This window comes from Littorina saxatilis, linkage group LG8 (genome assembly GCF_037325665.1).
Source record: "Littorina saxatilis isolate snail1 linkage group LG8, US_GU_Lsax_2.0, whole genome shotgun sequence".
In the NCBI taxonomy this organism is placed as follows: domain Eukaryota; kingdom Metazoa; phylum Mollusca; class Gastropoda; order Littorinimorpha; family Littorinidae; genus Littorina; species Littorina saxatilis.
In genome coordinates this window covers 54886170-54901608 of record NC_090252.1, presented here as the reverse complement: position 1 = coordinate 54901608, position 15439 = coordinate 54886170, and the positions used below count along the sequence as shown (strand labels likewise).

General features: G+C 40.8%; 1 long non-coding RNA gene across 1 annotated transcript; it reads right to left on the bottom strand.

Annotated features, from left to right (window-relative positions):
• Positions 1-9533: 9533 nt before the first annotated feature.
• On the bottom strand, positions 9534-15212 carry LOC138973864 (uncharacterized). The gene is made up of 3 exons (XR_011458199.1): positions 15017-15212; positions 13358-13561; positions 9534-10836 (listed from the first exon to the last, which is right to left on the bottom strand). It is a non-coding gene; the product is annotated as an uncharacterized lncRNA (long non-coding RNA).
• Between the last annotated feature and the right edge of the window lie 227 nt (positions 15213-15439).

Genomic DNA, 15439 nt, shown 5'->3' with positions numbered 1-15439 from the left:
CAATATCGTATCAAGCTTCAGGGGGCTTCGCCCCCTGACCCCCACAACGAGGGGGGGGGGGTGGGTTCTAGGGTTTCCGGACCCCCCCCCAGCCAAAAAATAAAAATATTGAATGAGGTATGCATTTCTTTATTTTACATTGAGTTTCAATTTTGGGGGTATTAATCAGTGACAAAATCTGCTGCCTGAAACTGGTAATGATCATCCTCAGAATGCACCAGATTGCACCATTTTGCATCCTTTTTTTCACCCATATCTTCACAATATACTTTTGAAAAAAACCAGTCATAAAATGAACTGATCCGCCCCTGCCACCAGGGGGGACATCCCCCTGGGCCACCACTGGCAACCCCCCCCCTCCTCTTCGCCTAGTCCGGCCCTGGTGTGTGTGTGTGTGTGTGTGTGTGTGTGTGTGTGTGTGTGTGTGTGTGCGCGTGTGTACGTGTGTGCGCGCGTGTGTGTGTGTGAGCGCGCGCGCGTGCGTGCGTGTGTTGTTTGTTTGCATGCCTGCGTGTATGCTTGCGTTTGTTTGGTTGTTTGGTTGTGTGTGTGTGTGTGTGTGTGTGTGTGTGTGTGTGTGTGTGTGTTTGTGTGTGTGTGTGTGTGTGATATGGAATAATGAATTAAAACCAACAAAACTCGTTTGCTTTCATGTTTCAAGAGGTGAACGGCAGGAGGACTTGAGAGTTTCAATGGCTTACCGTAGGCTACGACGTCAGGACAAAGAAAAGAAGCGTTATCTCAACGTTGCGGATGCGAACAGAGAAATGACAGAATCAAGACAATCCTACGGAGGTTTACTGGGAAGTAAACAAGAAACATTCCTGCCTTTGGTCATCATGTCTCGAGTGTGAAATTTAGAACGCTGTACAAATAAAATAAAACAGTGAGCAACTGAAAACAAAGCGTACGTTTCTGTAATGTTTCGGTAATGAGTCGTTGCTGTTTGGAAGCTTTACATTTGTTTTGGTTTTAATATATATTACTGTATTGTTGTTGTGCCCGCTATAACTGCGTTGATAACGATATTCTGTCAAAACCACTGCCTTTACTTGCCAGATAAGTTACACGACAAATGTGATTAGCATTTCAATTGCATTTTACTGATGAATTTGATAATTACGCATATGCATATTGCTAATGTTGAAAAGTCCATTGATGTGCTGTGTTTTGTTATTGTTATTACATTCACAGTAAAAAATGACAAAACAAAGCATATTTATAGACTTCTAACAACCATCTATGGGCTAACAAGACTGTGCAGATCGAGTACATGAATAGAGCCGTCATTCTATCCGAATCAGTGGTATTGGTATATTTCCTGCAACTTATTGGCATTTTGCTGGCAATGGTAAAGACAGAAATATGGCATTTTGCCGGGCCACAACTGGCCCGGTAATTTCAGCAGGTAAAGGGCCATTAACGGAAAATATATGGAAAAAAGTTTTTTTTATATGGAACTAAAAACCTGCAAAATGCTGGCGAAATGCTGGCGAAATGCTGGCAAAATGCTGGGTTTTTGATGGCAAGCCATCAATAAGCCATCAAATAAATGATGGGTTTTTGCTGGCAAAATTCTGGCAAAATGATGGCAAGCCATCAAAAAGCCATCAAATAAATGATGGGTTTTTGCTGGCAAAATGATGGCAAAATGATGGCAAGCCATCAAAAAGCCATCAAATAAATGATGGGTTTTTGCTGGAAAATTGCTGGCAAATTGCTGGCAAAATGATGGCAAGCCATCAAAAAGCCAGCAAATAAATGATGGGTTTTTGCTGGCAAAGTGCTGGCTTGCCAGTGATGGCCCATCAATTTGCCAATGTGCATACGGGTAATATGCCAGCATTGGGCCATAAGTGGGCCTTTGATGGCAGTAGTTCTGGCAACTGGCATTGCCATCAAAACGCCAGCAATGGCCCAGTTCTGGCATGTTTATTGGGTAAGGTGACTCGAGTCGAACCGGAGGTCGCAAAAACTCGGTCCGGTACGACTGGAGTGACGTCACCGGTTAACCAACTTTCAACCTTGCTTCCTGCGTAGGGTCTCTCCAGTTCCAAGATGGCTGCCAAGGCGAGGTGAGAAACTTCTGCAAATATTTTTTGACAAAGTTACGGATTGTGAGAAGACATTTGTTGTAAATCACTTAGCCTTTCAAAAATTAAGGATACTGGGTTGGATACTGTCTTGGTTTTAATGCATTTTATTTTAGCAGTGATGTTTATTTTGGGAAGAAATGAGGTCAACAGGAGTTTGGGTGCGATTTCGGCTCAAATGTACTTTAGCGCCCTGAACTTTTACCCGGCTGTTTTGCGCTCGATTTTCACGCTCACTTCTTCATTGACGTTCGAATCGATAGTTCGATGTTTTGGCATTACATTCACATCAACAATAAAACAGTACTGCTTGTTCATCATCGTCGTCCATCAACTCTCCACAACAGTAAATCCGTAACGCGCTTGTCGCCATCTTGTTGCAAGGGACGCGACTGGACACAACCCAACAGCGTTTCCGCGAAGAAAAAAACCAGACATGCGCAGTGACCCTACCGTAGCTCAACCCTGTTCCTCGCGAAAACTCGCTCCTTGAGGACTGTGACGAGAAGAATGTGAGCCGGTATACACATAATTATATGCAATTGTGGCAAACTATCATTCATTGAATGTGTTGCATTGTAGTGATCTAGTTTCGTTTTTCCTTTTTGCCCCCCCCCCTCCACCAGCCCCCACCCCCCAACACACACACACACACACAGAGTACAGATAAAGAGAGAGAGAGAGAGAGAGAGGGAGAGGGAGAGAGAGGGAGAGGGGGAGGGAGAGAGAGAGAGAGAGAGGCATCCCACAAAGAGAAACTTGAAAGCGTAATAATAACTGGCGAGCCCGGAGTAAGGACGGTGCAGCTGTAGCTCTGACTCATTATAACCTTGACCGACTTATAACATCCTGCTTAATAATACCAAAGACCGTGTTACATAGTCGTTTTTTCGTTAGTTTCGTTCTGTTCATTCTGTCCGGTTGATTTTTCTTCTACTGGCCAATGTCGTATTACAGACACAAGTGACAAGCATTTGCCAGGTATCAGAATGATGTTCTTGCAGTAAATGTTTATTTAATTTGTGTTAGATGTACTTGACATCAAACTGCATTACAGTCGTATTACATAGTTTACATAATTTATCACCGGTTTCCTATCCGCTTGACTTAGATTTTTCACCATTTTCCATTCTTGTATCAATGTGGATTTTTTGTTTCTGTTAAAAAACAGATTTTAAACAGACAGTTTAAAAGTGAGAGGCTTTTGTCGTGAGTGTCTGAGATTTGAAGCAGCAGGACATTGCGGCGTTTTCTTCAAATAAACATGATGTCTGCAGTTGACACGCGCGCTCAATAAAAGAGAGAGAGAGAGAGAGAGAGAGAGAGAGAGAGAGAGAGAGAGAGAGAGAGAGAGAGGGAGAGAGAGACAGACAGACAGAGAGAAAGAGGGAGGAAGTGAGAGAGAGATATAAAGAGAGAGAGAGAGAGATAAAGAGAGAGAGAGAGAAAGATAGAGAGAGAGAGAAAAAAAGAGGGAGGAAGAGGGAGGAAGAGAGCGAGCGAGAGACAGAGAGAGAGAAAGAGGGAGGAAAAGAGAGAAATATATAAAGAGAGAGAGAGATAAAGAGAGAGAGAGGAGGAGAGAGAGAGAGAGATGGAGGGGGGTGGAGAGAGAGTGAGTCAACCCCCCCCCCCCCCAAAAAAAAAAGCTGGACTGTGTCAGTGTGGGTGAACGACTACACGCTACCAGCCAGTACAGGGGCCGTGCGTGTGTGTTTTCGCCGTGAGAGCTTCGCTCATAACTTTTAAAAAAAATTTTTTTATAGCATCAATGCTTGAGTATCTCGCGACGGCTACAATGTTAGACCTGTGTACGGGACGCTTTAAAACTGCTCGCAAAGGCAAAAGAAGTTTCGTTCAGGGAGAAGTCCTTACTTGTTCACTGCTATCCAGATAGTATTGGTTTGCCGGGTAGTACTGTAACAAACGTCACCAGCTGTGTCACTGAAGACTGGGAACACGATCTTCGTGGGATCTTCAACCCTGGAAAAGGAGCTGAAGACTGCCATCCGAGAGACCAAAGAAAAGGTTGAATCATCGTACTGGGCTGACTTCGAGGAGTATGCCACATGTCGGAGGTCGGTGTGGAAGATTACGATCGACGAAAACAATCAGTTTTTCTGTAACTGTCCGGAGTTCCTCAAGTGCTACGTGTGTCATCATTCCATGGGCATGGAGATTCGTCTGGAGGTGACCAATCCCCCTGCCCAGGCCAAGACCATCCCAATCGTCCAGAAGCGAAAGCGCGGGCGCCCAAAGCTGTCAAGACCAGCGCTTATCAGGCAGTGAACACACTGATCTTGACTGCTCTGTACACTGATTTTATCATTTTCATTTAACTTTCTTTGGACGTACAATTATGATTATGATATGGAGTGACACTATTTTGTCTCTGAAAGTACACTAAACTTTATATTTTTTGCTGACAGTAGCTATTTTGTTGTTGAAATAATTCGGTTTTTTGTTGAGAATTCTTTTGCAAGTCTCATTTCTTTTTTTGGTAGAATCAATCGGTTTTTTGCTAGAAGCATCTATTTTGTGGGTGGAAACATCCGATTTTTTGTTGGAATATCTTTTGCTAACTAAGCAATTCTTTTGGTGAAAGCATCTATTCTTTTGGTGATTTAATTTATTGCCCTTTTTTATTTGAGTGAAACACATTTGTTGAGTTTGGCATTACAAGTCAAAAAGCTAACCACGGTAAACAATGCTAGAATGAGTAGTCAGTACACAGTGCAGTTAGAATAACGGCTCCCATAGTAGAGCTACATTTTTACATTTAGTCAAGTTTTGACTAAATGTTTTAACGTAGAGGGGGGAATCGAGACGAGGGTCGTGGTGTATGTTCGTGCGTGCGTGCGTGCGTGTGTGTGTGTGTGTGTCTGTGTGTGTGTGTAGAGCGATTCAGACTAAACTACTGGACCGATCTTTATGAAATTTGACATGAGAGTTCCTGGGTATGAAATCCCCATACGTTTTTTTCATTTTATTGATAAATGTCTTTGATGACGTCATATCCGGCTTTTCGTGAAAGTTGAGGCGGCACTGTCACGCCCTCATTTTTCAACCAAATTGGTTGAAATTTTGGTCAAGTAATCTTCGACGAAGCCCGGACTTCGGTATTGCATTTCAGCTCGGTGGCTTAAAAATTAATTAATGACTTTGGTCATTAAAAATCTGAAAATTGTAAAAATTATCTTTTTTATAAAACGATCCAAATTTACGTTTATCTTATTCTCCATCATTTTCTGATTCCAAAAACATATACATATGTTATATTTGGATTAAAAACAAGCTCTGAAAATTAAAAATATAAAAATTATTATCAAAATTAAATTTTCCAAATCAATTTAAAAACACTTTCGTCTTATTCCTTGGCGGTTCCTGATTCCAAAAACATAATATGTTTGGATTAAAAACACGCTCAGAAAGTTAAAACGAAGAGAGGTACAGAAAAGCGTGCTATCCTTCTCAGCGCAAGTACTACCCCGCTCTTCTTGTCAATTTCACTGCCTTTGCCGTGCGCGGTGGACTGACGATGCTGCGAGTATACGGTCTTGCTGCGTTGCATTGCGTTCAGTTTCATTCTGTGAGTTCGACAGCTACTTGACTAAATGTTGTATTTTCGCCTTACGCGACTTGTTCTTTCTCCCCGGCTCTCTCTTTGGTAATAAAGCTCTCTCTCCTCCCTCTCTCTCTCCCTCTCTCTCTCTTTCTCTCTCCCTCTTTCTCTCTCTCTCTCTCTATCTATTTCTCCCTCTTTCTCTCTCTCTCTCACTCACAGTTGTGAGTGTGTGTGTGTTACCATCTCAGTTGCTCTGCCGAGTGTGTGTTTGTGTGTGTTATCGCGTTGCTCTGCAAAATGTTTCTTGTGATACATGCCTTCCTTTACGGAAGGACACCAAATCAGTATTTTAAAATGTACATGAAACACCTATTTCAATTCTTTTCTTTTTGGATTTTGGTTGTTTGACCTTGAATGTGTTGGCCACTGCTTTTTTGTTGTTGTTGTTGTTGTTGTTGTTGTTGTTGTTGTTGTTGTTGTTTGGGCTGGAAAATGTGACACAAAAGCCGTGAAGTGTGTAATCATATAATTATTAAACTAATATCAATAATTCCTTCATTATTTTATTGCAGAAGAAGGCAATATCAGAAAAGAACATTGCAGAACAAGAAGGGCAAAGCCCATACGACTCACATGCTTGACCTTCACCTTTACATGACCTTGACCTTCAGGGTCAAGGTCAAATAACTAAACCTAGCAATGACATCATACACATTTTTCCTACCAAAATACATGTGACCTTGACCCAAGGTCAAGGTCATCCAAGGTCATGCAACACAAAGCTGTTAATTCAAGACATAGGAAGTACAATGGTGCTTATTGGCTCTTTCTACCATGAGATATGGTCACTTTTAGTGGTTCACTACCTTATTTTGGTCACATTTCATAAGGTCAAAGTGACCTTGACCTTGATCATATGTGACCAAATGTGTCTCATAATGAAAGCATAACATGTGCCCCACATAATTTTTAAGTTTGAAACAGTTATCTTCCATAGTTCAGGGTCAAGGTCACTTCAAAATATGTATACAATCCAACTTTAAATGACCCTTGCGACCTTGACCTTGAAGCAAGGTCAACCAAACTGGTGTCCAAAGATAGGGCTTACATTGCCCTGTATAGCATACATAGCTAAGGTTGCCATTCTCGATAACTTCAGAAAAAAATGCGAAAATGTGAAAAATTGTCGTTTTTAAGACAACAATTACGGCCCCTGTGACCTTGAACTTGAAGTGAGGTCAAGTTGCCGCACATGTTTTTTGAGATCTTGTAACCATACACCATCAGGCCACATCAGGTGTTGATAGACTTAATAGTGTCCAAGAAATATCCAACGTTAAAGTTTTCCGGACGGACGCCGGGACGGACGGACGGACGGACGACTCGGGTGAGTACATAGACTCACTTTTGCTTCGCATGTGAGTCAAAAAAGCAGTGTAACACAAACACTCAGCAGAAGAAGGCAGAAGTCCAAGAACAGATGTTTATTTGTCTGAATCAACAGTCCCTTACAACAGGGGTCAATATTACACAACAATATATGCACAATTTTTATTTGTAATTATATTCATTAAAGGCACAGTAAGCCTCCCGTAAACCATCACAGATACTGTCAGGCTTTTACACACAGTACAAACACCCTTTCATTTAAACACTCACCGCTTGAGAACATCCTAGGTGCCCTCCGTAAAGAGCGAGCAATTTTTAAAGAATTTATTTTTGCGTGGTTTATCTTACCCCTGAGTCATCGTGAACCCGTGTGATCCAGTTTTCCTTTTTCACAATGCAGTCGTCAGTTAGTAATTTGAATGCGACTCGCTGTGAGCTTATCTGCAATAGCACGTTATTATGTATACCTCTGACTACTCACGAAACAAACGACTGTGCTTCACAAGAACTCTAGCGATGGCTTTTGACTGTTCAGAGGAACTGGCGATAGGCATAAACCGTCGTCTGCTACGAGAACCACGACCTTGCGTGACCCTGCTTCCGGGCTTTTCTTTTTTCAAACTTTCAAAACTTCGAATATTACTGATCTTGTCTTGATGAAATAATAATTCTTTTATGATTTAAGAATGTTTGTGTATCAAGCTGTCAATTTATTATTTAGATTTTAAAAGTTAGACGTAGCGCCAAAACGCACCACGGTCCGATTGTCTCTGACACAATCCGCAAAATTAATTCTTTGAAAATTGCTCGCTTTACGTGGGGGACTTAGGATGTTCCCGTTTGGTGAGCGTTCAAATGGAAGGGAGTTTGTACTGTGTGTAAAAGCCTGACAGTATCTGTGATGATTTACGGGAGGCGCACTGTGCCTTTAAACTCATCAAATAAACAAAAGCTGGTTTCAATGAATACTTTTTACTGAACCGGATTGATAAGCTAATTTTGCCAGGTGTGGGGGGGGGGACATACAGAGACAAATACAGGGACAAGACAGTCACAAACAGAGAGAGGGAAAAAGAGAGAGAGAGAGAGAGAGAGAGAGAGAGAGAGAGGTCAAATCAAATCACATTTTATTTTACGAGGGTCTCCTGACGAGAGAGAGAGAGAGAGAGAGAGAGAGAGAGAGAGAGAGAGAGAGAGAGAGAGACTACATTACCTAAAAGAGAGCCGGGAAGACAGAGAAATGTAGCTCTACTATGGGAGCCGTTAGTTTAACTGCACTGTGTACTCATTCTAGCATTGTTTACCGTGGTTAGCTCTTTGACTTTTAATAATGCCAAACTCAATAAATGTGTTTCACTCAAATAAAAAAGCCATTCGTTTTCTGCTCCGGTACATGCAATCCGACAGTACTCTTACGAAGCTGCTGGTGATGGGGAAAGAACCACCATAACAAATAGTGGTTCACAGCGCTGCCTGAACCGACTTTTATTGAAAATAAACACGCTTTCAAGCTGATATATTTCTTTAAGTACATAAAGTTTGCAGTCGTCGACACAATCTGCATACTCTGCCAAAGATGCGACAAACTAACTCCACACGGGTGTCGTCTGCATGAGCTGCGCGAGAACCACCGGCTATTTCCGGGGCTTGGCTTCTTGACAGAAAAAGCGCTACAAAAATAGTCTATCACGTCTAATTCGTTTACTCCCGCCATCTTGTGATATTCAAACCGAGGCGGTGGAGACGCTGACTAGTGTTTTTAATTGTGGATTCCCAGTCCCAGTTTTTGAGTCGCTTAACCACGTGACTCCTACATTTATTACGCGCGTAAGAAATGTTAAATACTTAATACGCGCACATTAAATAATTCATACGCGCGTAAGAAATTATTCATACGTGCGTAAGAAATAATAAATACGCGGGTTAGAAATTATTCATACGCGCGTAAGAAATACTTTTATTTCTGACGCGCGTATGAATCATTTCTTACGCGCGTATTTATTAATTATTACGCGCGTATTTATTATTTATTACGCGTGTATATGTTATGAGCCAAACGGCTTTCGATATTGGATAGGTCTCCCGTGCGAGAGATCCAAGGAAGGTTCACTGCGAGCATTCTTTTTGCTCTCAAGAGTTATCATTCCTTCCATACGCTACAAAGGCTACCGAACAGCAGAATTGTTATGCGACGCAATTGCCAAAATGGCAAGATTTACCTCGAAGAAAGAAAAATACGATATGCAGCTGATAAAGTTATTGAACAGACAACAGAGTAATTAGTAGAAGAACCCCTGCTACAGGAAGAAGGAACGGCTTACACCGCAGCGACATTTTGATGAGCATTAGGCAAGTCCAACAGTTTGGACCAGGGTCTGGGGAAAAAGATGAGATGGGAAGCTCAAAAAAAGGATGGGCGGCTTTTCATTCTGTTTTTTTCTTAGTTTCCTTAGTTTGGCTATTTTGCACTTGCTTACAATTTTGGAAACGTATTTTCCACTTGCGAGTTCTCAGAATTGTCTGCAATGTTGTGGGGGAAAAATAAATGTATGCTTTACATAATGACAAGAGCCTTTTTCAATCACTTTATTCTGTAAGGAATGACCGTTAATAAAACATTTAAATGACGTCAAAATAACGCTACATTTTCATTGAATGTTTACAAAAACAATCGTCCAAATAGAAAAAAGTAATTAAAGAGAAAACAAAAGCTGTTAACACGATGTAGACCTCCTCCTAATCTGCTAGTCGGAAAAAATCCTCACCTGAAACTCAAGAGTCCAGCAAGCAACAACGGTCATAAATTAACAAAACTGGCCTTCATTTATACCCGTTTCCATAGTAAACGGTGTACCGTAAACTACCTTTTATACGCCCAGTATCGAGTAAACGCCCACCCCCTACTTTTGGTAAAATTCTGCACACAGGGTACAGTACCTAGTAAACGTCCACCCCCAGTTTTGATCATTGGAGTAGACAAGGACAATTAAAAAGATTATTTAGTCTGCTGTTATTGTTGTTTTTCAATAGTTTCCCTTCCTTGGAAATGTTTCGCGGAGTGGCCAGAAGGATTCTAGAGTGGCTAGAGAATCACGATACCTTTTTGATGCATCGGACTGGGAGGGTAAAGAAAAAACGAAAGCTTGCGCGCGCGCGCGCGTGTGTGTGTGTGTGTGTGTGTGTGTGTGTGTGCCAAGTGTGGTGTTGTGTGTGCCAAGTGTGGTGTGTGTTTGTGTTAGAGAGAGAGAGAGAGAGAGAGAGAGAGAGAGAGAGAGAGTGTGTGTGTGTGTGAGAGAGTGAGAGAGAGGAAAGTTTTGTGCAATGACGCATCCTTCGTACATTTCTATGCCAAATGACCAAAATATCGTTATTCTGGCAAAGGAACTGCTCATGCAAAGGGCATGGTACCTAGTAAACGCCCACCCCCAACATTTGGGCAAAATTGGTGCATATGGGGGGTTGGTAGTTTACGGTACTTGTCAAAACTTTCCGTTACGTTTCTCGTTTGAAAAAACAAAAACAAATATGAGGTGCAATAAGGGAACTATTCGAGTCTTTCAATAAAAAACACACACATATTTTTAGTCGCATTTTGCCTGCATCGAAGTGGCAATCCCGTAAAGTCAAGGTCGAAGCAAATGGTCTATTACTGCGAATATTTTGTTCACTAACCCGTCCTGTTGAGGCGATGAAAATACACTGCCGCAAGAACACCCAAGGCAATAATAACAATTCCATTGACTGCACCCACGATGATGGCGGTCAAATCAAGTGACGGTCCATTGCCATCTGTTGACAGATTAAACAAGTCGCGTAAGGCGAAAATACAACATTTAGTCAAGCTGTCGAACTCACAGAATGAAACTGAACGCAATGCAATTTTTCAGCAAGACTGTATACTCGTAGCATCGTCAGTCCACCGCTCGTGGCAAAGGCAGTGAAATTGACAAGAAGAGCGGGGTAGTAGTTGCGCTGAGAAGGATAGCACGCTTTTCTGTACCTCTCTTCGTTTTAACTTTCTGAGCGTGTTTTTAATCCAAACATATCATATCTATATGTTTTTGGAATCAGGAACCGACAAGGAATAAGATGAAAGTGTTTTTAAATTGATTTCGAAAATTTAATTTTGATCATAATTTGTATATTTTTAATTTTCAGAGCTTGTTTTTAATCCAAATATAACATATTAATATGTTTTTGGAATCAGAAAATGATGCCGAATAAGATGAACGTAAATTTGAATCGTTTTGAAATTTTGTTTTTTTTTACAATTTTCAGATTTTTAATGACCAAAGTCATTAATTAATTTTTAAGCCACCAAGCTGAAATGCAATACCGAAGTCCGGCCTTCGTCGAAGATTGCTTGGCCAAAATGTCAATCAATTTGATTGAAAAATGAGGGTGTGACAGTGCCGCCTCAACTTTTACAAAAAGCCGGATATGACGTCATCAAAGGTCGTCCGGGGACATCATTCCCAGGAACTCTCATCTAAAATTTCATAAAGATCGGTCCAGTAGTTTAGTCTGAATCGCTCTACACACACACACACACACACACACACACACACACACACACACACACACACACACACACACACACACACACACACACACACACACACACACACGCACATACACCACGACCCTCGTCTCGATTCCCCCTTTATGTTAAAACATTTAGTCAAATTTGACTAAATGTAAAAAAAAGACTTGGCCTGAAAAGAAAGCATAAATACAGCGAGTGAAGATTCGAAGAGACTGTTCAGGGATGGCCAAATCCACCCCCGTGTCGCCAGGGGCGAGTAAAAATGCTCGGCTGGCTAGTGAAAATTCTGGTCAAATGCAAAGCAATTTTTAATTTGACTATTGAGTTTCATTTTCAAAAGCCAAATTAACACTGCACATGCAGTAACTTCTGTCGTCTACAGATTCGCCGCCATGTTCTACAGACACGAGAATGAGACTCCCATCTCGGACGCGCTTTCGACATTTCATTCAAGCATTTTCTACTTTCACTTCTGATTCCAAACACGCATTTTCTATTATCAGGTGAACCCGCGCAAAACGTATCTTTAAAAAGACTGATGCTGAAAAAAGGACAAAAGCAAACAGCATAAGAAAGAGAAAAGATCAAAAAACATCGACGAGTGATTGCCGACAGCGGAGAGGAAAGTGGTACGTTTGAATTGGACGGGAAGACGATGGTGGGTTTTATTTTGTTCAACATTTTTAAGAACATAGGAACAAAACAACGCAATTTGGTTTGGAACAATATTGCTGAAGTTGGAACAGGTCAAGTTCCGCGAAGCACATATTGCTCATTGCAACTTGCGTCAGTAAAGAATGGTGTATGGAAGCCAGACACGACGCCAGCTGAGCGCGAGCCAGTTGTCGATCGTACGTAACACCGCAATTTAGTGTGTATTTATAAATGACAGTCTGACAATCATTCATACTAACACTGTTTCATTGTATGTTTGTCAGGTATTTACCGTTCTTGTGGAATTTCTGGCGGGCTAGTGACTGTCTTGACCGGGCGAGTTACATTTTTGAGATTTGGCCATCCCTGCTGTTTTGTTCAGGGTAACCCCCCAACAATCTGTCCGGTCCTTGGACCAAACTTGGACATGTACATCGAATACCTCTTTATACCTCTGGTACATGTATACTTCTCAACAACAGAGACTACACACAATTTTGTGTAGATCATGGAAAATCTACTTTATTTTTAAAGTCTAGCGAACAACTTTGTTTCCCCATCTAACCCACAGAGGCTTGCATTTTCTATTAGAATTGTTTCCGGCGACTTGATAGTTACATAGCTATTCATTAAACTATATGATGAATGCGCGTGCGTTTTGTTTAAACAAACTTTACCTAAGGGTTGGAAAGCATTCCCATAACACACGGGCCCAAAACTGACATCCAAGATAGGAGGACTCATTCTCTGAGAAAACAAATCATACAAGAGAAATCACTATCGCCGATAACTGTTACGTCACTTCCTATGAAGTAAATGGGGGTCGGATGATTCCTACTTCACTAACGATGTCCATCCGGCCTGAAGGCATTACACTGCTTACTACTAGACAATCCTGACTGCTCAGGTGATTCTATAATAGTAATAATAACCCAATTAAGGAAGGAACAAAATAGCGAGTATCACCACTTTTAAAATGGAGGAAGAGAAATAAATCATTGACAAAGATTCTTCCCCAAAAATGACGTTTATAAGAAAAAAAGGTTCAACATGTTATGCAGTAATGTGAAAATGAGTTCCATAAAAAAAAGGACAGACATACGAATTTACCTTCCACATAAAGGTAGCATGGTTTGATTTGTAGATCACCAAGAGGGACAAGGTGACAGGAGTAATTTCCAGCAAAACGTGTTTGGACATCTGGAATTTCTAATGTTAGAGTGTTTGAAATCACGTTGTCCCAGTTGTAACCGCTTTTGCTGGAGCACGAACGACCCTTACTGCCTCTATTGAAGCAGAGGAGGACCTCAATGTCTGAGCAGGGTGAAGATATGCAATACAAAACGAAATAAATATTATTTTACAGTAAGCAGGCAAGAAAACCAATGTATGTGCTCTTTAGAAAGACATGCAATGTATGAAAGAATTGGTTCTTGCATTTGTTTCATGTGGAGAGCAAATAAGTTAAGCACTTTCTTTTTTTAACAGCACACTAACTAAATCAAGGTAACTCCAAGTGTTTCCGGAATGTGGCAGATTTTGTAATCTTTATTCCAAATCTGTTTGCTTCTACAAATATATTGATCTCCTTCATCAACTCATATCATGGCTTACAATGAGACAAATAGCAAGGCTCTAATATAGGGTTTTCCAAACATCTGGTGAAGGTAGCATCCGTCTTTTACGATACCCTTTTGCCGCGTGATGGATCCTGCAAACAATCACAGAAACTAACATCGGTGTCCCTGTCAGTGACGATAAGTAATTTGCAAAGAAAGTCCAACTTTGCACATAACGCAGTTAGGCTGAAGAGTTTTGGTATTCAAATGCAATGAAGCTTCAGTGCGATGTAAATACCTTCAGGTATCTATGGTCATTAGTGATATGCAAGATGTTTTTATATTTGGAAGGAAGGTATCTTTAGTGTGGGGCTGCTACCATCAAATGAAGTTTTACTGTTAACTACATAATTATGCCACAGTAACATTTTGTCAAACAGACGAGTAAGAATACATTGCAAACAAAACAACAACAAGAAACAAATAACAAAACAGCAACATACATACAATACGTTCCAAGCCGTAAATAATCATAAAAAGGCCACTTGTGGAACAACTTTTGTCTGCTTGTGTACATGTTGAAACCTTCTTTTACACTCGATATACATATACAAACAGTTTTGAATGTAACAGATGTGCTCGTTGGTGTGCGAGACAAATATGCTCTAACACATGCCTGCATAACTACCCTAATTAATTAATTTCAATTGAAGATTATATGATTGAAAGTAAACTCAGATATGGAACCAAGCTTGTAATATTGCATATAAACTCAGCAAAAAACTTCTTGAACCCATTTTTGTACCAAAACTAAAACGTTAATTCCCGTGTCATTTCACCTAAACTTCCTAAGTCATCAACGATCTGAGATCTGTCCAGGCGTTTTTACATGGGATAATACCATCCTGCAATTTGAACAAATGTCAAAATTCAACAACCTGTCTGCTTGCTGTGGTGATTTGAGTTGTTGTATGCATTAGTTAATTCATCACTGTGCACAGAGAGCACACAGGCTCTTCACTTTCGGTGTGTGTCCAAGTGGAGGGATGGTCTTATCATATGTAAAACATGGCCAGATCTGAGTTGGTGAGTCAAACAGTTTACACGGGAAGGAGTGTGCATTTACACTGAAAAACACACATATCATCACCGACACACACACACACACACACACACACAATTAAGAGGGATTACACCTTGATATACATACCTGTAACTTTAGAATCAAAGGAACTAAATGAAACATAGACGTGGTGCAGACTTTTCGCTACGTCTTCATGAAAGGAGCACGTCACAGAAGCAGTTTCCCCCAGACTGAAGATTCCAGCTTTACACGTTACTGACTCCGATAAGGCGGTTGAGAACAGTGTCATCAGAACAAGGACGATCATTGTTGCACAATATTTCCACCTATAGGACAAAATAATGTCGGCTATTCGGCATCAATAAGACATTTGACTGCTTTGAGACATTTTAATAGGACATTATAATTTTGTGCAAAACACAAAATCATGTGCACACACATATATCAAATATGCACCAACATTGTGTGCGTATATTGTTTTATTACTTTTGTTTCAAACACACACATAAAAGAAACAAACAAACTAAAACGCAACCAAAAACTTAAGCA